General features: G+C 44.4%; 1 long non-coding RNA gene across 1 annotated transcript in view; it reads right to left on the reverse strand.

Annotated features, from left to right (window-relative positions):
• Positions 1-14510, reverse strand: part of LOC137231799 (uncharacterized) — a 93849-nt gene continuing 79339 nt past the window's right edge. Inside the window, exons 6-10 of the long non-coding RNA XR_010946732.1 lie at positions 13296-13459; positions 10450-10654; positions 6919-7094; positions 6102-6230; positions 1-3887 (exon numbers count right to left, since the gene is read on the reverse strand). This is a non-coding gene — a long non-coding RNA (uncharacterized lncRNA). The remainder of the gene's footprint in view (positions 3888-6101; positions 6231-6918; positions 7095-10449; positions 10655-13295; positions 13460-14510) is intronic.

Genomic DNA, 14510 nt, shown 5'->3' on the forward strand with positions numbered 1-14510 from the left:
CATTTTGACTGGGCTTTCCTAGGTTCTCCTTACATAATTGTAGCCATTTCTCTGCCAGTAGTGATTTAGAAATGCCTTTCTAAAGCCCTCTGCATTTGCCTCAGCTTCCTTTAATTTTTCTAAAACTTTTACCTTCCTTTCTTAGCATTTGGATTTCTTTGGTTTCAAGCCACAGAAACTCATTATGGCTAACTTAGAAAAGCTGAGCATTGGGAGGATATTGAAGAGCTCACAGCCTGAAAGGAAGGCTAGAGAGCTAGGCTCAGGGAACATAGGAACTAGGGCAGCTCTGGGGACTCCATAGCAGGAATCAAGTCTTGCCCTCACTACCTGCTGAAATGAATGAATGACAGCTAGTTTTTTTCCATCCCTCACATTCATGTTCATCATTCAAAGCTCCAGCAGAGAGAGTCTGATTAGTCTGGTTTAGGTAGGGGCCTGGGGAAGAACGGACATCTTAACTGAAAGCTCAGTAGGACTGTGCACAGGTAATTCCCCAAAGAATCCAATGACTATTGTCAGAGGAGGAGGAGAGAGTCATTGCTGCATTGTCAAAACCCAAATAATATCCACTACACCCTAGCTTTCCTTCCTAACCTCCATTTCCTACTTTTTCTAATTATCCATAATAGGAATGACCAATGCATCTTCCAGGGTTGTGGAGAAGATATATAAATATAAATCCACATGTATTGGAACTTTCCCCTAAAGGATTAATGGTTGGGGACGGTTGGCCTTACCCCTCAGTGTTGCGTGGAAGGATTAAGGAAGATAATATATGCACAATGGCTCCCACAGTGCCTGGCGCCTAGTGAGGTTCATCACATGCATTGCCACTTCAGCGCCCCTCACCGCCCCCTTCTGTGCTGGAGCAGCTCATGAGAGCAGATTGTGATACTTTCAGGAATTTTGTGAGCCAACTGACATAACGTCGGTAGCTTGAAGTTGACCTTGTTGGGAATATTTACACCACGGAAACTGGAAATGCAGCTAATTAGACTCCCCCCAACCTCCAGGCAGTTGTTAAATATTTCTCAGCTCAGCCTTGCATCCACTTCTTTCCTCCCTTCACAAGATGTGAGCAGAACCAAAGTACAGCTCAACCACCTTATTAACGCTCAGAGTTATATTAGATCCGCTCTGCCCATAATTTCTGCAGTGTACAATGCATGAAAATCCAGCCCTGCATTTTGCCTGGGCTTGCCTAGTTTCTCCTTACATAATCGTAGTCACTTCCCTGCCAGTAATAATTTAGAAATGTCTTTCTAAAGTCCTGTGCACTTTGCCTCAGCTTCCTTTAATTTTTCTAAAGCTTTTACCTTCCTTCCTTAGCATTTGGTTTCCTTTGGTTGTGAGCCACAGAAGCTCATTATGGCTAACAAACAGAAAAGTTGAGTATGTGTGTCAGTTAGGATTAGATTCAGCTGTGAGAGACAAAAAATTAGAATAGTGGTTTACTAGATATAAATTCATTCTCTCTGATAGAAAGTCTAGCTCAAGGCTGGCAGTTCAGGCTTGGCTAGAAGCTCACTTTGTTGCCTCACGTCCTCAGTACATGGTTTTTACTTCATGATCTAAGATGGCTGTCCAAGCTGCACATTCCAGCCAGTAGGACAGAGAAGGGCAAAGAAACACATCCTTTCCTCTTAATCCATTGACAGAAGTAATGCACAGCATTTCTGCTTATATGAAATAGGCTGAAGTGAAGTCATTTAACCATATCCAGCTGCAAGGGAGGCTGGGATATGTGTTATTTACTCCAGGCACCCCTGTGCCCAGCTGGAAACTGAGAAGAAGGGAAGGGTGGATACTGGGAGACAGCTGGGTGGCCCTCCCACTGATGGGCAGGGTTTAGGAAAGTGTAGGAGGGGAAAGTGGGGCTGGTGTGATGGGAATAAGTGTGCTTTGTGGAATTTTGAAGGAGCTGGCTGGAATAGAAAATTAGAAATACTGGAAAATGAGGTTAAGTAAACAAGGGGAAAGCCAGATCTCAGTGAGGGTCCAGGAAAGCAGACAAAAGAATCTTTATCTAGTGCCATTAGAAACAGGAGGCATTCAACTTTTGGGTAGGGGAGCTGTATGATCAAAGGCATTAAAGAGATTTTAATCTGGCGTTTACGTGCGAGTCATGTTGGGTGGGGGGAAGGAAAAACAGGAAAGGGCAGGGAGGTTGGAGAGGAGACCAATTTCACAATCCAGGTGTGAGGTGATTATGTGGGGGCAATGGGAACAAGGAGGAAGAAATAAATCTGAGAGGCATTTGCTAGAAAATATGTTAGGATTGATGGCTGGCCTGATAGGGAGTTTCAGGTTGGGGAGGCCAAGAAACGAGTAAACAAGTGAACCTGCCTTGATAGGTGTTTTAGGTTGGGTGGCACAGAACTTTTGTCCAAGGGATTGATGCGGGGAGGAGAAGAGCGAGGGGAACAAGATGGCAAAGCCAAGAAGCTAAGCAAGGATGTGGGCTAAGCTGTAATCCGAGTCCACAGTGAGACTCTCGGCGCAAATCACACCAGAGTCGGCTCCACCTTGAGAGAAGGGGGTTGGTGTTTTACAGCTGCGCACCAGGCAGTCAGTGGCTGAGATCTGTCCAAAGTGTGTGTTGTGGGGATGGCTTGTCTCCCATTCGGTCCAGGCCAATTCTCCAGAAAAGGGGACAGCTGTGTGTGGTTATCAGACAACACGCCTGGTACCTGGGGGATGAGTAGACCAGCTGGTAAAGATGATCTGGGTGAGGCCCAGATAGCATCCATTACAGTGGGTCCATTTTGGATGTGTTGGACTTGAGGTGGCAAAGAAATAAGGTATTGGCACATGACTAGAGGGAAACTGGCAATACAAGATAGGCGTTCATGTCGATGAACAGGACTGGTTATGGAGGTATTGGAGTGGGAGACTCTGCACACAGGTGATAGTTTCGTCAAGAAGGAGTGAGCCCGGGGCTTCCCTGGTGGTCCAGTGGTTAAGACTCCGTGCTCCCAATGCAGGGGCCCTGGGTTCAATCCCTGGTCAGGGAGCTAGAGCCCGCATGCCGCAACTAAAGAGCCTGCATGCCACAAGGAAGATCCCACACGGCAGCAACGAAGATCCTGTGTGCTGCAAGTAGGACCAGGCGCAGCCAAATAAATAAATATTTAAAAGAAGAAGAAGAAGAAGGAGGAGCTCTTTGAGGGCCATGGATGGAGAGAGGGGAGCAAGCCTTTGGAAAGTAAGTTGCTTACAGCCTAGTGGGAAGGTGGGAGGGAGAAGAGGAACCAATGAGTAAAGCAAAGCAGAGACCGGTAGAGAAGCATGTCCGTGTGGTAGTTGACCTTATATTAAGACTGGAAGTCAAGGAAAGAAGTTGAAGGAGAATGAGTATGGAGAAAAAGGTGAGGTGTTTTTGACTTTAGTCAGCTGGGAGGTTGTTGGTGGTCTTTGAGGGAACAATTTCACAGCAGGACGAGGTTAGAAACCATGTGGTCGAGGCTAGTAACGCTTTCCACATTTAATGTCATTCCATCTGACTAACTCAGCTCGTCTAGGGTACTTTCTCCTTCAGTTTCTATGCTGCTCATTCTTGCTCCTCCTAAGGTCACTCTATGTTCTGGTTATCTAATGTTGCCTAAAAGATTACCCCAAGACTTAGCGGGCATGACACTCTTTGTTACCTTTATGGGCTCTGTGGATCAGGAGTTTGGATGGAGTGCAGTGGGGGTGGAGATGGCTTGCCTCTGCTCCATGATGTCTGGGGTCGAAGCTGGAAGACTCGAAAGCTGGAGACTGGAACCATCCGTCTGCAGGATCCTTCATTCACACGTCTGGCAGTGGATGCTGGCTATTGGCTGGGGGCCTCGGTTCCTCTCCCTTGGTCTAGATTGGGCCTCTCTTGCATGGTGTCTGGGTTACTGAGAAAGAGAACCAGGCATGAACTATATACTTTTGATGACTTCACTTTTTTATGATCTACATTGCTTTCCCCCTACTCCATTGGTCACGGCAGTCACAGCCCCACCCAGATTCAAGGGGAAGGAACACGATCCACCCTGGCGTGTCAGTCATGGGATAAGAAGGGTATCGGAGGAGGATACCCATCTTTGGAAAATATAGCCTTTCATCCTCTGTCAGAACTCTCCATTTGCTTCTTATGAGTGGCCCCATTTATTCAACAGTCATCAGTAATAACAGCAACTGGAGGAACTTCCTGAGGGCAGGGGACTGGCCTGTTACGATTGTCTTCTTTATCTTTATATCCTGAACATTTTGAGCACTGATAGGCTCACAATAGATTCCTGTGGAAGGAAGAACTCCTTTTAAGTCTATTTTTCTCAGACACTGCATCATTTGATCCTAAACTAGCTATCACGACCATTTCACAGTTGAAGAAACTACGGGGCTTAGAGGGGTAAGTGGGCTACCCTTCAGATGACTAGGCTAGCAAGAGCTCAGCTGTGACATGAACCCAGGTCTTCTGGGTTGAAGTTACTTTTATTAAGAACTTGATGCCTCCAAACAGCGGGACTGCTCCTTCAGTGCCCCTGTCTCCTCCATCCTCACAGTAGCCCAGGGCCAACTACAGGGCAACGGATAGTGATCCCTCAGCTGCTGACTGACCAGTCCTGCACTTGATACACTGATCTAACATGGTGATTTAATATCATTATTTAATATGATTTTGCATCTCTTTTCTCAAGAGAGCAGGAGAGGGCTAGGGCACAGACTCTGGTGCTGCACTCAGCTTCCGGGCTGGGTAGAAAGCCAGGACGAAGTTGGTCCTCATCTCTCTGAGTGGGCAGCACCCATGTCAGCAGTGTGGGGTGAGAGGAGATGCCAAGAAGAGTTCTGTTGGGGCAATCAGATGGTGATCTGAGGGAACCACATGGGAAGAGGGGGGAAAAGCCTAGAAGGGAAGTGGCTGAGGTAGTTCCTGTAGGTTCAGCTCAGAGGGGAGTGGGGAGCCAATTTCCGCCCCCTCCCCAACTCACATCCCAGCCCTAAAAATGCTTCACAGCCTCAGGAGGAAATCCTGGCCAAGTATCCAGTGTGGGTGGATAAGCAGGGGTGCTTATCTAGATCAGGAGTGGGTGGGAGGACATCTTAGAACTTATATCAGGCCCCAATTTTCCAAATCCTGCCTGTGCCCTGCCACCTCTGCCCCCGAAAACCAATTTTTGACTTTATCTCTTTAGAAATGTCCCCAGGCTAGCAGTTTATTTCTCAGAGGTTGCAGATCAGGAAGGACCTTCAGAAAACACAATTTCCACTTCCACTGTGGGGCAGAAAGCATAGGGCAGCCTAACCCCTCGATGCCCGTGAAGTAACAAAGGACCAACTACTCTGTGTTGTAGGACTACTGGCCTTACCAGGTCCCCGCTCTCCCCCACCAGCCCCGAAGGGACCTCTTAGACTCCTTCACTCTCTGGTTTCTCCCCATCCTGCTCCCCTTTGCTAAAATGCTTACCTCCCCTGCTCAGGCCCTTTGAGAGTAGCTCACTATGACTTTTCATATCACCCCCAACTCTTCAGCCTCACCTTCATGGACCTTGGCGGCCCAGCTTCAACTGTATCATTCGTGAGTCACCCCTGCTCTTTTGTTCTAGCCCCATCAACATGCCTGTGCTCTCCCCCACGTAGGGATTACTCACCGCTTAAGTCACCAGTCCCTCTGGAATGTGCCCCCTCCTCCATGACACCCATTCTCCCCACATCCTTTATTATTTTGTTTAAACTAACAATGTTTTTTTTCCCCTCCAATGATTAAAATAACGTGTGTTTGTTGTGGAAAATCTGTGAAATGCAAAATGTATACAAACAAAAGAAAATAAAAAGTACCCAAAATTCCACAATCCCAGTGTAGCTAACGTTACCATCCCAGCGGATTTCCTTCCCGTATTCTCATCAGAACTCCTTCCTGCTTCAGGCCTCCATGCATGCTTATTATTCCTTTTTATTATTCCTTATTATTCCTAAAAGTCTCTCCCTCTGTCCCCCTCTCTTTCTCTCTTCCTTTCCTAGTTCTGTGAGTCACTCAACTCACCCTTATTATCATAAAGGTCACTCTCTCAGTTAGGTCTCCCTATTACACATTCACAATACCCAGTACTTTTCCTTGTGGCACTTGCCACAACTAGAAATAAACCATAATTTTTGTCCTCGTGTGTTTAACGTCTGTCTTGGCCACTTGACTTGACGTAAGGTCCATGACTGGCTTTCTTGTTTATTCAGATGACCCTAGCATCCACCACAGTGCTCTAGATACAGAAAAAACACAATACATGGCACCAAGATGCCTTCTTGAATAACTGTGTGTCTGTTCTCTCTGCACTTCAAAATAGTCAATTTCACAGATACAGTGAATCAATTACCATATGCCTGACCTGGTTCCAGGTACAGGATACCCAGTTCTTGCCCTCAAGGAGCACTTAGCCTTCTGAAGGAGACAGACCAGTAAATGCAACATTTGAGTACATCTTTAAGTATATGATGATCAATGGTATTGAGTAACACATAGAGGAAGGGTCCTTAAACCTTGGGGGGAGGTGACACCATGGTTTTATTTTGTCCTTAGTAATGCATTTACTTTGTAGAATCAGAGGACAGTAGAATTGAGTGGTACCATAAGATCAACAGGCCTTATCTCGTCCTACAAGATGAGGAAACGAAAGCAGTGAAGGGCAGTAAAGTGACTTGGCCAAAGCCACTGGGTAGTTGACTGGTGGTTGATTGGGAATTAGACCTCGATCTTGAGATTCCCAGCCCAGTGCTCTTTTCCACTGTGCCTTGGGGGCCTCTGGAGCACCCCCTTCCTTCATCAGCCCCCAAGTCCCATTGATTTTCCCTTGTAAAGATCTCTCCAGTCTTTCCACTTTCCCTCACCTCCCTGTCACCACGCTCCAAGTCTCCATCACCTCCATCCTGCGTGCCTACCCCACCTCTTACCTTATCTCACTGCCTCCAGTCTTGCCCTGCTCAGATCCCTTCTCCGAGTTTCAGCCAGAGTGAGCCTTCCCAGATCTGAGTGTGAGCATGTCTATCCCTTGCTTAAAGCCCCAGAGGCTTGCCACCAAGCTTTTAGGAATATGTTCAAAAGTCTTCTGTTTTTCTCTTCCATTTTACTGAAATATAATTGACATACAGCACTCTATAAGTTTAAGGTGTACAACATAATGATTTGACATATGTACGACATGAAATGATTACAATAGGTTTAGTGAATATCCATCATCTCATACAGATACATTAAAGAAATGGAGAAAAATATTTTTCCTTGTGATGAGAACTCTTAGGACTTACTCTCTAACAACTTTCATATATAATGGACCATAGTGTTAACTGTATTTATCATGCTGTACATTACATCCCTAGAACTTATAACTGGAAGTTTATACCTTTTGACTGCCTTCATCTGATTCCCCCTCCCTCCCACTCCCTGCCTCTGGTAACTGCAAATCCGATCTTTTTTTTCTATGAGTTTGTTTGTTTGTTTTTGACCTATAACTGACCTATAACACTATGTTAATTCCTGATGCGAAGCATAGTGATTTGATATTTCTATACATTTCAAAATGATCACCATGGTAAGTCTAGTTGTCATCTGTCACCATACAAAGATATTACATCATTATTAACTATAATCCTCACGCTGCACATTTGTACCTGTGACTCATTTATTTTATAACTGAAAGTTTGCACTTTTCGTACCTCTTAGTCTCTGTCACCTATTCCTCTTATTCTCCCACCTACCTCCCCTCTGGCACCTGCTTGTTCTCTGCGTCTATGACTCTGTTTCTGTTCAGTTCTGTTTGTTCATTTGTTTTGTTTTTTAGATTCCACATATAAGTAAAATCATACAGTATTTGTTTTTCTCTGACTTATTTCACTTAGCATAACATACTCTAGGTCCATCCATGTTGTTGCAAATGGCAAGATTTCATTCTTTTTATGGCTGAGTAATATTCCATTGTGTGTGTGTGTGTGTGTGTGTGTGTGTGTGTGTGTGTGTGTGACACATCTTCTTTATCCATTCATCTATTGATGGGCACTTAGGTTACTTCCATATCTTGGCTATTGTCAATAATTTCTGCAATGAACATATGGGTGCATATATCTTTTCAAATTAATGTTTTTGTTTTCTTTGGATAAATTCCCAGAAGTAGGATTGCTGGATCATATAATGGTTCTACTTTTAACTTTCTGAGGAATCCACACTGTTCTCCATAGTGGCTGCACCAATTTATATTCCCATCAACAGAGCACTAGGTTCCCTTTTCTTTACATCTTGGCCAACACTTGCTATTTGTGGTCTTTTTGATAATCGTTATTCTGACAGGTATGTGGTGATTGTGGTTTTGATATGCATTTCCCTGATCAGCAATGTTGAACATCCTTTCACGTGCCTCTTGGCCATCTGTATATCTTCTTTGGAAAAATGTCTATTGGATTCTCTGCCCATTAAAAAAAATTTTTTTTTGATGTTGAGTTCAGAATTCTTAATATGGTATATTAATCTGCTCAGGCAACATAACAACATACCACAGACTAAGTGGCTTAAACAACAAAAATTTATTTCTCATAGTCCTAGAGGCTGGAAGCCCAAGATCAAGGTGCCAGCAAGGTAGATCTAATTCTGAGGCATATTCTCCTGACTTGTAGGTGGCCACCATCTCCCTGTGTGCTCATATGGCCTCTTTCTTCTCTGTGCACACATGGGCAGAGACAGCTCTCTTGTATCTTTTTTTTTTTTTTTCGGTACGCGGGCCTCTCACTGCTGTGGCCTCTCCCGTTGCGGAGCACAGGCTCCGGACGCGCAGGCTCAGCGGCCATGGCGCACGGGTCCAGCCGCTCCGCGGCATGTGGGATCTTCCCAGACCAGGGCACGAACCCATGTCCCCTGGAGCGGCAGGCGGACTCTCAACCACTGCGCCACCAGGGAAGCCCCTCTTGCATCTTTTATAAGGACACCCATCCCATCAGATTAGGGCCCCACCCTTAGGACCTCATTTAACCTTAATTACCTCCTAGAGACCCTATCTTCAAATATAGTCACATTGGGGTTTAGGGCTTCAACATATGAGTTTTGAGGAGCACAATTCAGTCCATAGCATATGGCCTACCAGGTCTTTCTTGATTAGCCCATCTCACAAGCATCCTCTAAGCACCACTCTTCTCTCTGCCCCCATGCTTCTGTAACTTGAATTTCTCTTGGTTCCTCAAACTTGTCCAGATCTCTTGCAAAGCTAACCCCTCCATCACCTTCCTTTCGTCCTCTGCCTGCCCCACTGCTATTGGGTCTTTATAAGAAGAAATCTATCTAGCTTTAGAATAAACAGATATGGTTTTGCCCCCTTTTGACCCGAGTCCATCGAGGCATCACAGGACCTGTCTTGGACCTCTTTGAGAATCACCTACTCTTTTGAGAACTGAGAACTGAAGATGGTAGAGTGTACAACCCCCTTTGTAAGACAGAAACCAGAATTCAATTCCTGCTTTATTGGTGAGCTTCCTCCTTTTGGATCTATATTTTGGCCTTTCAGTTTCTTCTTAGGGAGACCCACTGGACTCATTTCTTGAGGGACATGGCTCTCCCTTGCCTGTTAAGCAATAAACTCAGCTTCCCCTCCCCCAGCCCTGATGTCTTTCTATTTTGGTTTGTCACTTGCAAGTCTCGGTTTAAAGGTCTGTCTCTAAGGGAGGTCTTCCCTGACACCCCATCCTGTGTTTAGTTCTCTGGCTCTGCATTCCTATGGCAGCCTGTACTCTCCCTTTTTTAAGAGTTACCACCTCGTTTCTATATGTTTCATGTCTGTCCTTCTGAGCTCTGTAGGGCAGGAGGCATCTCCATCTGGTTGGTTGTGGTATCCCGAGGGCTAGTACAGTGCCTGACACCTAGTAGGATATCAGCAAATATTAGCTTTTATTAGTAGATGCTCCATAAGTACCCACTGGCCTGCATTGTCCTCAAAGAGTTTCTCAGATAGTGTATGCATTTTGTTTTCTAAAGTGGACTAAAATTTCTCAGAAGAATCCTCTTTTCCTTTCTTTAAGTCTCCCACACTATGACCATTATGGGTTTCTTCATCCAAGAAACATTTCATCAATGATTATTAATTGATCTCCCTACAATAACTTTCCCCACAGGCATCATATTTGAAGAAATAAGAAAATTTAAACAATATGTTATATAGCAGAACCATCTATTATGAATTTATTGTAACAATAATCTATTGAGAATTAACAAGGAATAAAGGAATTCTTCTCTTCCTCTTCTGCGTAGTCAGGACTTTGCGTCCTTGAAGTTGTGGGTTTCCTGACCGTTGAGCGGTTTGGCTTTTTTGTGTGTTTTAGAAAGAAAAGTAAGAATCAGACTGGGTGGGGGTTTATAGGAAGCCCACACCAACGTAGGCCTTGGTTTTGGAAGGTGCTGGATGTCTGGTCTGAAAGGGAAGGATGAAGAGGCAGGCAGTAACCTACCTCTTGGATGGCGCTTGGACCTCTGGGGACTCAGAGAAAAAAGAGGGGATCCAGTTTCTCCAGGACATGTGGAGAGCTGGGCCTTTTCAAGAGCAGCCTCTCGGACGGTATTGGCTGCCGGCATCCGTGAGAACTGCGCCCAGGTGCTCTGTACTGGGTATTTTCAGAACTTCAACAACTGCCCCCAGGTAAGGCCAGATCAAGACTATAGAGAAAAACAGAAAATGTTATGTTGCCCCCCCAGCGTAATTAAAAATAAAAGAACTACATGAAACCAAAAACGGCTTTAAGGATGTACTATAGATTTGTGATTTTTCCTAGATGCCTGATTATTTTGACTCCCTCCTGCTCTCTCCATCTCCTCCTCCTCTTTCTTCTTCTTCTTAAACATCAAATTTCCAAAGTTGATGCTTTTTTCCCTCTCTCCTAGCTTTGCTGATGCTATGCTTGGGCGATTAGGAATGTTCAGGCCAGCCTAGTGGTCTGTTTCTGTTGGACCCCCGAGGCCTGGATGAGGAGCAAGGCAATGCTGACCAGGTGGCCAGAGGAGCAGACTCTCATCTGTTTCCTCAGGATTGCAGAAGCCTCGACTTCCTTGTTTGATCCAAGGGAGGGAGTCTGAAAACTGTCAGACACTAGAATACCATCAGTGATGGGCAGGGTGGAAGCCAGATTTGATACGAGTGAGTCCGTACAGAAACAGGACATTACATGTGCCCCAAGAGCTGTGGATCAATTCATTCATATCTATTACATATATAGAGATATACATGCTTATTTACACATAAATGTTTCTAGATAGACGGAGAAGGAACTAGTAACAATTATGGCTTCTGGGAAATAGGGTGGGGTCTACTTTTTTTTTTTTTTGAGACAGTTTTTTTTTAAACATTGAACAAATGTTACTTTTACAATAAAAATGTACTTCAAAAATTAAAATGACTCATTAGATTGCTAATATCTACAAATTTCAAACTACAGGACAGCTGGAGACTCTGCTTTCCAGGAGGGAGATCTTGTGACCCAGGCCTGGGTTGTGAAGGGGGATTAGTGATGCCTTCCAGCTGTGGCGTGTCCATTAGGCAGCTGGAGAGGTAGCTAAATATAGACTAGCCTGCGAAGTGTGCCAAGATGAATCAGGGCTGGAGCTAGAAAACTCCTTCACTGCGTCCATGAGCACGCACATCGTACCTAAGTCCCAGGCACTGAGAGTGTAGGAGTGAACAAAGCAGATGGGGCTCCTTGGCCCCTGGATTTGGAGTCTAATCACAACCACAATCAAGATATGGAACAGGTCTACTGCCCCCAAGACTCCCCTGTGCTATTCCTCTGTAGTCACATCTTCCCGCCCGCCCCACCCCCACCAAACCTCTTGCTATTTTGATCTATTCTCTGTCACTTTAGCCTTGTCTTTTTAAAATGTCACATAAATGGAATCATATAGCATGTAACCTTTTTGAGACCGGATTTTTTCACTCAGCATAATGCCTTTGAGATTCACCTCAGCTGTTGCATGAATAATTTCTTTCTTTTTGTTTTTGGATTGTGTGCCATGGCACGGATAAGCCAAGTAATGCATTTACCCATTTTAACTAGTTTTTGGTAATTACAAATGTAGGCTGCTAATGAGCATACAGTGTATAGGTTTTTGTGTGAACATGTTTTTATTTCTCTCAGGTAAATACCTAAGGGATTATTGACTTGTGCAGTAAGTGTATTAACTTTATAAGAAATTGCCAGACTATGTTCCAGAGGATGATTTTGAATTCCACCAGTAATGAACGAGAGCTCCTGTTGCTGCCTTTTTGCCAACGCTTGGTAGCACTGTCAATATTTAAAAAATTTTTTTGCTACTCTAACAGATTTGTAGTGGTAATTCGTCCTTTTTTTTTTTTAAATTACATTTACTTAAAAAAATAAATTTATTTCTTTACTTATGTCTACGTTGGGTCTTCGTTGCTGCTCGCTGGGCTTTCTCTAGTTGCGGCAAGCGGGGGCTACTCTTTGTTGTGGTGCGCAGGCTTCTCATTGCGGTGGCTTCTCTTTGCTACGGAGCACGGTCTCTAGGCACTCGGGCTTCAGTAGTTGCGCACGCGGGCTCAGTAGTTGTGACTCGCGGGCTCTAGAGCGCAGTCTCAGTAGTTGCGGTGCATTGGCTTAGTTGCTCCGCAGCATGTGTGATTTTCCTGGACCAGGGCTCGAACCCATGTGCCCTGCGTTGGCAGGCAGATTCTTAACCACTGCGCCACCAAGGAAGTCCCTTATCCTGGTTTTAATTTGCATTTCCTTAATGGCCAATAACGTTGAACAACTTTTTATATGCTTATTTGCTTTCCTTTTATCCCCTTTGGTGAAGTGTCCCTTCAAGTCTTTTGCCTACTTTTTAAATTGGGTTGTCTGTTTACTTGCTGTTGAGTTTTGAGAGTTCTTTATATATTCTGGATACATATCCATTGTTGAATACATAACTTGCAAATATTTTCTCTCACTCGGTACCTTGTCTTTTCATTCTCTTAATAGGATCTTTGGCACAGTAAATATTTTTATTTTGATGAAGAATATTTCTTTTTATTACTCATTTTTATTGAGATATAAATGACATATAGCAAAGTGTACAAATCTTAAGTGTACAGCTTGATAAATTTTTGCATTTGTATTCACCCATTTAACCACCATCCAGATCGAGATAGTATCACCCCAGAAGGTTCCTTTAAACATCTATCTAGTCAATATGCAAAACCCCTTTCTTGCCCGTCTCTGAAATAACCGCTATTCTGACTTCTATCACCACAGATAATTTTGTCTAGAAGGTTTCTAATGACTGTGCTCCAAGTTTTGTGACCTACCTGGTTTTGTCTTGGAAATTAGAAGCCTCCCAAACCCCACCTTGGGGAGAGACTCCAACGCCCCTCACCAGATGTGATGCAAAAGTTGGTGACCAAAGCTGGGCTTCTTAGCATCTTGCCTCTGGCATACCAGCAAACCAGTCTTCACAGCAGAGTCCAAAAACCTGGTAGAAAAGGGTAGACAAGGCTTAGGCATCCTAAAGCTCCCGTGAAGTGGCAAGGGTACTGTCCCAGGAATCAAAAGGCATGGGTTCAGCTCCCCCTACCCCTGGCATTTACTGCATGTCCTTGAACAAACTACATAAGCTTCCTGTGCCTCAGCCACCTCATCTGTAAAATGGGAGCAGTAATACCTACCATGGTTATCAGGCCTGTTCACCAATATGTGAGTCTCTCTTTCCTTCCAGATACCTAGGAAGATTGTACTTCGCCACCTCGTTTAACTCCTACCAATTAACCCAGGAATGGCTATGTGACTTATTTTGACCAATTAAAACGTGTCTCTTCTACATGGAAGTGTTAAAAGCCAGTGTGTGCTGTGCTTTTTCACATTCTCTCTTTCTTCTACTATGGCAAATGGCGACGTTCTAGGTAGTGACTGCTCTGTCAACCTAGGTCCTGAGGTTAGGACAATGATGGCTCAGAGCAGAGCCTCAGTCAACCCACCATTGATAAGTGGCAGGAGTAATAAATCAATCTTTGCTGCATAAAGCCCCTGAGCTTTTGAGGCTGTTTGTTACAGAAGTATAACCCAGCTTGCTTGGATGATATACCGTACTATAAGTTTATTACTAAGATTATATGAAATAAAATGTATGGAACTTCTGGACACACAATAAGGATTGATTTCCTGCCTTTCAAAATCTCCTTCTTTTTCTTCTGAACCCAGGGGTACTCTAACCACCTAAAACCCTTGAGGCAAGAGAACAGACCACCACCACTCAAGCACAAAAGAAGGATGAGAGGAAAAGGATACAAAGCAACAAAGGGTATAGAAATACGACACAGAGCAAGGAAGAGAAACAAAGTGTTAAGGAAGGAGAGAAAAAAGTGTAAGAGCAGGGAAAAGAGAGAGGTACAGAGGATGCCTGAGACACAGACAGAGGTGATTCTGAGGAAAACAATGGCTGAGGCAAATGGAAACTATATCTGTTTTGAGATGCTCATCCCAATCCCAGGCAAACAACATCATCTGTTAAAGTAGCTGAAGAGGGC

The sequence above is a fragment of the Pseudorca crassidens genome, chromosome 10 (genome assembly GCF_039906515.1).
Source record: "Pseudorca crassidens isolate mPseCra1 chromosome 10, mPseCra1.hap1, whole genome shotgun sequence".
In the NCBI taxonomy this organism is placed as follows: domain Eukaryota; kingdom Metazoa; phylum Chordata; class Mammalia; order Artiodactyla; family Delphinidae; genus Pseudorca; species Pseudorca crassidens.